Source organism: Dendrobium catenatum, unplaced genomic scaffold (assembly GCF_001605985.2).
Source record: "Dendrobium catenatum unplaced genomic scaffold, ASM160598v2 fragScaff_scaffold_1356, whole genome shotgun sequence".
NCBI classification, from domain to species: Eukaryota; Viridiplantae; Streptophyta; class Magnoliopsida; order Asparagales; family Orchidaceae; genus Dendrobium; species Dendrobium catenatum.
In genome coordinates, this window is record NW_021319818.1 from 30,599 (window position 1) to 41,404 (window position 10,806).

The window sequence follows — 10,806 nt, forward strand, 5'->3', positions numbered from 1 at the left end:
AGAGATGTAGGTCTGGTTTAGACCGAACCACTATAAATTCATGTGTTCTTTTATTTTACTGTCTTTTTATTTTCTGCATTTAATTTGATGTTTTAAAATTGTGGTTGAAAAACTTTTTATAAAAACTCACTAAATTTTAATTTCGGTTAAACTTATCAAAAGAGGGAAAATTTTTAAATACCAATTCACCCCCCTCTTGGTAGCATTGGGACATTAATTTAGGTCTAATAACCTATTTACTAGACTCAACAAAGGATATTTAGGATATGTTATGTATCACTTATGAGGGAACTAATGAAGTTAAATAGTCTAGGTTAAATATTCTACTGCATGACTATGAATTCTTTTATATGAATCCTAATGGAACAGTATCTGAAATGTATACTAGGTCACCTAGATATTGACATCCTTACATGCACTAGGTAGAGAACTATAAACTCTAAAAAAGTCAATAGTATTATATGTTGTTTACCTAGTTCTTATCATGCCAAGATAATTGCAATTAATGAATCTAAAGATTTTAATGTTTATTTTATTGATAATTTGCTTGTGTCACTCATTGCTTATGAGCAAGGAGTGAGTCAAAGGCAAAGTGATGCAGGAGAGATGAAGAAGGAGAGAATTGTAGCACTAAGTAAATAATTATAATAATGACAATTCTACAGCATAGGAGGAGGATGAGATCTCCTTAATGACATGATAGTTTATGATTTTTCAAAAAAGAAATAAATATGTCATCAACACAATTAGAGAGAAGGTAAAAGTAACAAAAACATTAAAGCTTCTTTAGACATAATTTATTTTGAGTGTAGGAAATCAAGTAACCTCCAAGCTAATTGCCCATACCTGAAGACTTACCTTATCAAGGAGAAGGGTGAAGAGAAGCCAAAGTTTAAGAGGGGCAAGCAAAAGATGTAGAAAGCTTCTTAGGCTAACTCTACCTCAGAATCATCAGAAGTAGAAGTAGAGGAGGAGGTAACTAACCTGTGTCTTATGGCTATGATAATTTTGGACAATCAGATGAAGATGAGGCATGTAAACTATCTTATGATGAATTAATTGTTATTTCTAAAAAAATTCATGACTCATTTAAGAAGTTAAAGAATATGTATACTATCTCAATACTGAATTGTTTAATTTATAAAAAGAAGAATGCTAGTTTAATTAACAAGAACTCTACTGTAGATACTAATTATATGGCTTTATTCTATACATTTAATGATTTAAATAAGAAGCATAATTACCTATCTAATGCACATGATTCCTTGAAAACATCACATATTAAAATAGATAAAGTATAAAAGGTGTTAGATGCATATGCAATAGAACTGGATGGAAGGGAACATGTAATGAAAATTGAAATGCCCATTCTTGAAAGTACAAACAAATTTTGGAAGAAAAACTAACTACACATGAGAATTACAAGCCACCACCTACCTTTAAAAAATTTCATAAGCCCTTAACACAGCATGCATCACCAAAACCTAGGAGAAGGCACCCCACACAGGTTAGTATATCCATTTCCTGGTGTTAGGTGTTATTATTATGGCTTGTTTGGTCATATAACCCATACTTGCACAATCCAGCATAGGACATATTTAGTGTGGATACCTAAATTGTATTCATCACAACATATCATACATTCATCTCATTCATTCAAGCATAAGGTGGAACCCAAACTCACTTAGGTTCCCAAATCTAACCTTTGAATTACTATGTATGGCTGCTCTCACAAAAGATCTAGTGAGAACATAAGGTACATGGACAGTGGATGCTTAAGGCATATGACTAGTGATATAAAGTAGTTCATAACACTAGAGGGCAGGTCAGGATGCAATGTGACATTAGGAGATAACACCACCAGGAAAGTGGTTGGCTCATGTATAACTCGCAACTAAAAAAACTTTATAATTGAAAATGTATTACTAGTTGATGGTTTAAAGCATAATTTATTAAATATTAATTAACTGTACAATAAAGGCTTTGATATAAAATTTCTTTATGAAAAGTACATGATTATTTTAAATGGAATACTTGTATTAGAAGGAAAGTGAATGAACAATATTTAAATGTTAGAATATAACTACATTGAATATTCAAATTCCTTGTGCTTAAAAATTATAATTGATGAATCTTGGCTATAACACAGGAGACTATGTTATGCGAGCATAAAAACTTATAGGAATATCACATAGAAAAATCTACTTAGACATACCTAAGTTTGACTTCACTAAGAACAATCTATGTGATGTGTGCTAACTAAGAAAATAAGTTAGGTCTTCATTTTACTCAATCATAGACATTAACACCTCTTGGCTACTATGAATCTTTCATATGGACCTATTTGGACCAATTAGCACAACCATCCTAGGAGGAATGGCATTTGGGTTTATAATAATAGATGACTTATATACATTTTGTTGGGTTAGATTCCTAGTATATAAGAGTGAGTCATTTGAGGAATTTAAATCTTTCTCCACTCAGATTCAAAAAAAATTAGGATGTGAAATCTCAATAATTTATAGTGATCATGGTGGAGAGTTTGAAAATGATAAGTTTGAATCCTTCTGTCATGAGATAGGAATATAACATAACTTCTCTACCCCTAAGACCCCCCAGCTTATTGAAATAGCTAAAATAAGAAAACAAAACCTTAGTGGAAGATGCTAGAGCAATGCTAGATAAGTATTTACTTCTTAGGTATTTTTGGGAAGAAGTAGTGAGTACTACTAGTTATGTTTTAAATAGGATGAATGTTATATCCAAGCTTAATAAGACACCCTATGAACTCCTTAAGGGTAGGACACCCAACCTTTATCACTTGTATGTCTTTGGCTATAGATGTTTCATCTTAATTAATGAAAAATCACCTTTAAGAAAAATTGATCCCAAGTCTGATAAAGGTTTCTACATAGGTTACACATCTATAGGTAATGCCTATAGAATCTTTAATAAGAGAACCCTAATAGTAGAAGAGTTTACCCATATGGTATTTGATCAAATAGATAGGACCTCTAAATCTAAACCTAAAGAAGATGAACTGGAGGACATTAAAGGTGTAGAAGCAATTGCTATAAGAGATAGAGTGGAACCTCTAGGAAAATTTCCTAGAGAATGGAGATATTATTCTAGTCATCCCAAAGAACTTATTTTAGGAAACCCATCTAAAGGTGTTAAAACTAAGCATGGACTTAGGAAAGAAGTTAGTCATTCAGCTTTTATCTCTATGATAAAACACACAAATATAGATTTAAGCCCTAATTAATAAATTATGGATCCTAGTAATATAAGAAGAGCTAATTTAAATTGTTAGAAATGATGTATGGGAAGTAGTCAAGAGACTTAAGGACCAGAGTGTGGTTGGAATAAATTGGGTTTTTAAAAATAAGATAAATAACTCTAGAATAGTAGTAAGGAATAAGGTCAGATTAGTAGCTATGAGGTATAAACAAATCAAAGAAATAGATTTTGAGGAAACCTTTATTCCTGTACCTACAGTAGAAGCCATTAGGGTACTATTAGCCTTTGCTTTCTTTAATAGTTTTAAACTTTATCAAATAGACATTTAGAGTGCCTTCCTAAATTGGGTGATTCAAGAGGATGTTTAGGTTGAGCAACCCCAAAGTTTTTAAAATAATCAATTCCCAAATAATAATGTATTCAAACTAAAGAAGGCCTTGTTTGGGCTGAAGAAAGAATATAGAGTATGATATAAAAGGCTGAGCACATTGATTCTAGATAGAGGCTTTATTAAGGGTAGTATAGACACCACCCTCTTCCTAAAGAAAGAAGGAGAAGACTTAAACATTATCCAAATTTATGTTGATGACATCTTGTTTGGATCATCAGAAAAAGACCAATGCTATCAAGTTTCAAAAATAATGACTAGAGAATTTTGAGATGAGTATGTTGGGAGAGCTAATCTACTTTCTTAGATTTAGTGTAAAGGAGATAAATGATGGAAACTTCCTTAGAAAATATAAATATATCAAGGACATCCTTTAAAAGTATGTAACTGATAATGCTAAGGCAATGAACACTCCCATGAGCTATATTGTTCAATAAGACAAGGACCTAAATAGAGAATCAATATATCAAAAAAAAGTATAGGGGATAATTAGATCACTTTTATATTTAAATGTTAATATATTGAATAAAATATGTAGTTTGTGTCTCTTTGTACAATTTCAGGCTGATCTAAAAGAATCCAACATGGCTGTCATTAAGAGAATCCATAGATACATGTTAGGCACTCCAAACCTAGGAATTGAATATCATAGACACAAGACTTCTTTTAAAATCATAGGATATTATGATTCTAATTTTACAGGATATAGGGTAGATAGAAAGAGCTCTTCTGGGACTTGCTAATTTATATGAAAATCTTTAGTCTCTCGATCTAGCATAAAATAAAACTCAATGGCCCTTCCCACGACTAAGTTAGAATATATAACAATAGGGAGCTGTGTTGCTCAAGTCTTATGGCTATAATAATAACTCCTAGATCATGGACTACATATAGGAATTATTCTAATTATGTGTGACAATACTAGTGCTTTTTACATATCCAAAAATCCAATTCAACACTTTTACACAATGCATATAAACGTTAGGAACCACTTTATTAGAGATTATCTAGCCAAGGGAGATATTGAATTATATCATATAACTACATGAGATCAATTGGTAGACATCTTCACTAAACACCTAGCCTATGACACACTTAGCATCTTGAGGACTTAACTAGGTGTTATAGACCTTCATGCTTAACTTAAGATCAATATAAAAAAATTATTTAGAATAATTCATTCATATGTGCTAAATTGTATGTGCTTGTTCTTATACATGTTTATGTGATGTTTTTTATTATTTATATATATTTTTAAATATTTTTAGTATTTTCTAATCATCACACACACGCCTTACAACCTAACAAAATCTTTCAGATTTCTTTTAAATCATAGTGTAATACCCACATTCGCATTGTACGATAAGCATATATCATAACCGTTGGTTTAAGCAACGATCTAGATTAGATCCATGTTATGTAATCATATTATACAAGCCCTTATTCATACTATATGATCTACGTGTAACTAACCAATGAGGAATTTAATTCATATGGTGTGAAATTATTGCCAATTGTATAGCATGATACCTCTCTTCAAAGTGTATGATACATGTGTTAAATTAGATTGGGATGAATTATATTCGTCTGGTATGATATAAACACATTTCATACTATGCAAAAGCCTATTTGTATTGTATGATACCTTTCATCAAAATTTGTAAATATGACTTATTGGGACGAATGTAATTCCTTAAGATCATCTAGTATGATACCTGATCGTATTGTACGTTTTGACCACTTTTCATACATGTTATCTAGATGAATTAACTTCTTTAATCATAATCTATGAAACTCGATTATGATGTATGATCTACCTAAATCTTTAAATGTAAAGGATTTGAATATTTCAATACACTCAATTCACTACTCCCACAAACTCATACCCTATAAACCTTCCAATCTAATGGCCACCTGCACCTACCTACCCTGTCTACCCTCACAATGACATAATTCAGCAACTTGAGTGATTAGAAACAAGGCTTGACTACCACATTCAATAATAATAATAATAACCTATGGAAGAAATAAGATGGTTCGGAGAAAGATTTTCCTTCATTAATAATAAGTTTGCCTCCATCCATCAATTCCTTCAACCACCACTACCACCACCACCACCACCTAATCAAGATCTGCCTTACCTTTAGTGTTTGTTTGTTTTATTTTACTATTTTTATTTCTTGAAATGTTCTCTTTCTTTATTGTTCCTCCTCTTTTTCTTGATGTCAAAAGGGGGAAAAATATATGTTTTAGTTGAATGTTTTAATATAATCCTATATTTTTATTAATTTATTTTTCTCTTATGTTTATTTTTCCTTTTATCTTTTATTAAAAATAAAAAATAAAAATTTGCAATTCATAATTTTTAAAACTATTACCAAGTGAAGGGGAGCTTAGGAGAATTTTTTTTATCTTACATATCAACCAACATTATGTGCCACCGTAAAAAAAAAAGGGAGATTATTGCAATCTAGGACCCCTAGTCTATAATTTTGATAGTGACAAATATTATTGGTTGAATTATTACTTTTCTCAATGAATAATTTATATATATATATATATATATATATATATATATTGTGAGCACTAATATTATAGGTAAGACATAAACTAGTCAAGGCTAATAGAAGCTCAAGAATGGGTAGAATAGGAATGTCAAGTAAACAATATTTGTAATTTTATTTTTCTTTATTTTTTATTTGTTGAGTGTGGCCACTTAAGAGTGTATGCAATTAGGAGACCATGCACATACACATAAGAAGAGTGAGATAAATTTTAAAAGTTAAAATTTTTATACTAATCATACTGTACAACATACAATTATACTATACAATCATTATAAAAAGAATGGGCGTAATTAATAATTTAAAATTAGTTTTTGTAAACTAATCATATTGCATGATCTGGATTGTACTGTATGATTAGTTACGATTAAAAAATCCTAATCGCTAGATGAATTAAATATGATATTCAAAATTTAATTTTTGAACTAATCATACTGTACACATTTGAAATCTTATTTAAATTGGCCCCCATGATTAATCAATAAAATCATGGTTTTATTAATGATAACATATAGTACTGCATGATATTGATCATACCAAATGATTTCTATAGGTGAAATTGGTCGTCCAAAAGACCATTCCAAATGAAACCATAGTTTTTAAACTAATCATACTGCATGATATTCATATTGTACTTGGCATCTTACTTGAAATCACTAACCATACTATATGATGATAAAATTACAGGATGACTTATAGTGATGATTTCTAATTATCTAATAAAAATTAGACAGAAGAGCTAACAGATCATACTAGACAAGCTTTAAATCTTACAATATGATGTGTTCTAAAAGTTGAACAATTTGTCTGAATAACTATTTACACCATACTGAATGGGTCTAGTTTTGAATTGATCATACTGTATAAACCCAAATCATACTATATGAGAATTGATGACTAACTTGGAATTTTTAGGGTTTCTTGAAGCCCTGTACTTAGCATGTTTTTGTGATTCTCTTTGAAAAAGAGAAAGGATTGTGTGATTTCTGAAGGAACTCTGAGAAAGGATCTTTTTAGAAATATAGGATTTTAGAAGAGGAAAAAGGTGAGGTTGAGTATGAGGGAGGAGTGTGAGGAGATTACACGGTTGCTCCGGGCTAGCTACACCCTTGCTCCTCCTATGGCCTTGGTGAGTCTTGAAGGCTCCCTTGTGAGAGAGGATTCTTGGTCAAGTCCTCGATGTACTCTACCTTCTCTAGGTAGGAGAAAAAGGAGCTGAGGTACTGTGCTTTCTCTAGAATGGAGAAAAAGGAGTAGAGGTACTCTACGTTATCTATGAGGGAGAAAAAAGTGCTGAGGTTCTCTACCTTCTTCAACTGGGAGAAAAATGAGTTAAGGTCTGCTGCAATCATTGGGAGGGTGACATAGGGTCTGGCACTCCACTGCATCACCCTTGCTCCTCCTATGGCCTTGGTGAGTCTTGAAGGCTCCCTTGTGAGAGAGGATTCTTGATCAAGTCCTTGATGTACTCTACCTTCTCTAGGTGGGAGAAAAAGGAGCTGAGGTACTGTGCTTTCTCTAGAATGGAGAAAAAGGAGTAGAGGTACTCTACGTTATCTATGAGGGAGAAAAAAGTGCTGTGGTTCTCTACCTTCTTCAACTGGGAGAAAAATGAGTTAAGGTCTGCTGCAATCATTGGGAGGGTGACATAGGGTCTGGCACTCCACTGCATCATCTTTGGTGAAAATGAGTCTATAAGGGATTCTTTGCCTTGCTATATGAGTAAAAACAGAGTCACTTAGTGATTAGTGCAATACCCTAAGTGGAGGACTCTGAGGAGCGGACGTAAGTCAAGGTTGATAAAACCACTATAAAAATCTATGGTGTATTTTTTTTTCCTTTTCACCCTTTTATTTTTTTATTTTTTGCATTTTATTTTTGTTATAATTACTTGGGAAAAATAATGATTTTGCTTTATTTCATAAATCAAGATATCATTGTAGTTAAATATATATTTTTGATAAATTTGTTTACCTCCACAATTAATAAGAATATGGCATTTTAAATTTTCAAAAAAAATTCAAAAATATTGTTATTGGTATTTTGAATTTAAATTTTTTTAAAAATTACCAATTCATTTAAGGTTTAAAAACCATCACAAACTTTTTTAATTTTCGTTCTAGGTAGGTTAAATGGTTCCCAAGGTTTTACGAATCGGCCAATTATTGTGACTTATAAAACTTTTAACTCTTACAGGATACCTCAGCTTAGGTACACTTTTACTTTTTGTAGCTTTTATTTCATGTTTGTACACCCCTGTCTCTTATTTTTTATAGTGAGCCATCTAGTTCTTTATGCAGGTGCTAAAAAGGACCAAGATACCAAGTATAATGAAAGAATCGAGTAAGACGGTTGAAGAAAGGAAGCATCTGTAAGTATAGGCTGAGACCATCATCTTTTCTTTTAGAATTATATCTCTAAGGAAATGAGTTTTAGTCTCATGTAACTGCTGATGTACTTTTTATTTTTATTTGTTTGCTGGTGTAAGCTTTACAATATAACAAATTTGTACATAATAAAATTTAAGAGAAGCATTCATTCCCAAGTGTTTATGAGACTTTTCTTTTTACTATTTTTCATAATATATGATATTATTATGCTCATGAGTTTAAGCATTTTAGGAATCAACAGTTACATTTCTCTCATAGCTTTATGTATTTGCTAGCCTTATTGATGAATGTGAGCTTTTTAGTTTCTTGAGAGCTAAGTGCTGAAATTTGATCCCTTTTGACTCGGTTGATGATAGTTTATTATACAAATAGATGTTGTCAATGATGCAATTATTTATACTAAATTATTTAGAGGAAATGATCATTATTCTACTCCCTAAAGTTGAAAATCCAAACAACCCTTCATAGCTAAGGAACATTATACAAAGTTGTTGCAAAGGTGTTGATTAACAGATTCAGTGGTATTTAGCCCAAGATTATCATTAAAGAGCAAGCTTCCTTCGTGCTTGATAGGTCCATCTTCACCCAACCTTAGGCAAGATATGGTAAACAAATTTGAGGTCTCCACTTCCACGAAGGGCTTCTTGCCGATAAAGGTGGACATGGAACAAGCATATGATAAAATGAGTTGGAAAACTCTTGTAATTAGGTATATAACTATCATATATATAATGGTAGTTATATAGTGTGATTTTATTCATTGAGTTATCTGATAGGAAATGGAAATCTAGTCTTATATTACTGCCTAGCTCTGTGAGTTATATTGTTTTGGTAGTTGAGTTGATATAGTTATATTTTAAAAAGAAAGCTGCTTTATTTTTGGGTAATGATATATACTTATTTTAGGGAGTTAGGGGTATCTTTTTCTGTCTGATATCTACTATACAAATGGATATTTTATATAGGAAGGGTTGTATTATGTTTTTAGCATATATTTAAGATTAGAGGATAGATTTGAATCTTTAAGAAGCATCTTGATAATACAAATTTATTTTAATATTTTTCTTGACAAATTTGTACTTTTATAGCCTGATATAGGAATTGAATTAAGCATTTATGTCTTTTTGGGTATCGCTTTAATATTTATGACCCCATATAGAATGGCACATAAGGAGCTTCAAGAATAGAAGGCGTATCTTTAACAGTTGGTTAATCAAGATTTTGTCTATTCCTGTGTGTCTCTATGGGGAGAACATATTTTATTTATAAAGAAGAAAAATAATATTATATGCATGTGTATTAATTATAGAGAATTAAATAAGGTTACAATTACAAATAAGTATCCTCTACTAAAAATTGATGATTTGTTTGATCATGTTATAGGATCTTCTATATTTTCTAAAGTTGATATGAAATATGTGTATTATGAATTAAAGATGAAAGAATAAAACATAGTGAAGACTATTTTCAATACCAAATTTGAACATTATGTGTTCTTAGTCATACCTTTTGGAATGACTAATGTGCATGTAGCCTTTTGGATTTGACTAATAGAATATTCATGAAATATTTGGATAAGTTTGTAATTATGATTATAGATGATATTCTAATATATTCAGCTTCTAAGGAAGAACATGTGGATTACTTTAGAGACTTTTAAGCAACATTAAATATATACAAAATTTTATAAATTTTAATTATGACTTAAAAGTATTTAATTTTTGGGACATTTGATGAGCAACACAAGTATTGCCATGGACACCCAAAAAGATAAGGCTATTTCTAATTAGCCAAAGCCTATTACAATATTTGAGGTACACAATTTCTTCGGCATGGCTAGTTTTTTTTTTTTTTTTGAAGAAGCATAAAGCAAATACTATAGAAAAGAAAATTAGGGGCAAAAAGAAGCCCCTAACGAATACAAGCAATAGATTCCTCCTTCAAAATATTGATAAATGAAGAAGGAACCTTATCAAGGATTAAATCATCCCAAAAGAAAGAAGAAAAAGCACCAAAGTTAGCACATAAGTCCGCTATCTTATTACAATCCCTATTTACATAATTGAAAATAACATAATTAAAAGTATCCACAAAAGAAAACTTTTCCATACCTCGGCCTCCCTTCTTGAATGATTTATGGATCAACTTGATAACATTCTTATTGTCACTCTCAATGATAATGCCTTGAAATCCTTGCACCCGATCCTTGATCATATCTTTGACT